The sequence below is a fragment of the Lithobates pipiens genome, unplaced genomic scaffold (assembly GCF_037356315.1).
Source record: "Lithobates pipiens isolate NorthernLeopardFrog02 unplaced genomic scaffold, aLitPip1_a1.2 Scaffold_18, whole genome shotgun sequence".
NCBI classification, from domain to species: Eukaryota; Metazoa; Chordata; class Amphibia; order Anura; family Ranidae; genus Lithobates; species Lithobates pipiens.
Window position 1 is genome coordinate 470752741 of NW_027507758.1, and position 1374 is coordinate 470754114.

Sequence of the window (1374 nt, forward strand, 5' to 3'; positions counted from 1 at the left end):
TTTGTTGGTCTGTAATAGCCTCCATATGCAGTATAAAAGGCGCTCCTCCAGAGACCCCACACGGAGGTCCAATGCTGCTGTAGATTACTCCCCTGCAGTCATTTTAGCTGTTAGCTTCTGTACCTCTGCTCTGACTGCCGAGATCTCCTTCTTGTGCGCCTCCTCCACAGTGCTTATGATGGCCACTATGTCAGCCCTTGTCGGTAGTGCCTGAAGTAGCGAGCGCAGCTCCAGATCAGGCAGGTAGGAGTGTGTAATCGGGTGTGGGGAACAGCTAGGCCCAGCCTGCAGCTCCGGAGGGGTGTCCGCAAAGGGATCTGTCTCTTCAGCCCCCATTGAGAGCCTGGAGGAATCACTCTGGGTCTCCGCGCTCGTCTCACGTGCGGCCGCCATATTGGATTCCGGGGTGAGCTGGTGAGAGCGGCGGAATAAACGCTCAATCTTGCCCGATGCAGGGGTCTGAGGGGCCGATTTAGACGCCCGTATTTTCCGCTGTGCCTTTTTCTTCCTTGCGGTGTGCATACTTCGCCGCCATTAAGCAGAGCGGTCAGGGATAGCGGGAGACGGCCAGGAGCTCAGCGCAAGCACATCTCTATCCGAGCATGTCGAAGCCACGCCCCCCCTACCTATTGAATCTTGACGGTGGAGGCCGTCGTGACTCCCTGCAGGCAGATGCCCCTAGCACTGGAGAAGAAGCACATTTAAAAGAAAAATACTTAAACTTCTTAACCAGAAAAAAGGGAACTTTTCCCATTAGAAATACTTTGGATATACTTATCCAGATTGTCTCCAAATAACCATTCACCATAAAAAGAGAAACTGGCCAAGAACTTTTGTATGGCTCTTCGGCTGACCATCTTTCAAACATAGGATTCTATGCACATGTACCAGCCTTAGCATGAGCTTTGAGGCCTGGAGAATAGAATCTTTCATAGCGATAAATGTAAAACAGACCACTTCTGATATGCCAGCCAAACCCTGAGCCAGCTGATCAGGAACAACTTTGGAGTACCTCTATAAACTGGTCTGAGAAGCCTACGGCAAATGGAATTCCCAGGCGGTCTCCAAAGCAGGTACTAACCAGGCCTGACCCTGCTTAGCCTCCAAGATCAGACAAGATTGGGCACTTTCAGGGTGATATGGCCGTAGGCCTCTGAACGCCAGCACAGGTTTGAATGACTGAACCTGCGGGCAAAATGTATATATATTTTTGTTCTTTTTAAAAAAGGAACTCCAACTTCTTATCTGTTGGAACCATTAGCAAATATAAATTGTCTACTTGACAAGTCCGTTTTTTGTTTACAGAGGAAATAGCAGCATTAATCACTGGAACTCCCCATAAAGCCCTTCCTCTAATCCATAGATTAACCACTT

The 1374-nt window shown here is 49.1% G+C and overlaps 1 pseudogene; it reads right to left on the reverse strand.

Moving 5' to 3' along the window:
• Window positions 1-1032: 1032 nt before the first annotated feature.
• On the reverse strand, window positions 1033-1151 carry LOC143990884 (5S ribosomal RNA; annotated as a pseudogene).
• Window positions 1152-1374: the final 223 nt, after the last annotated feature.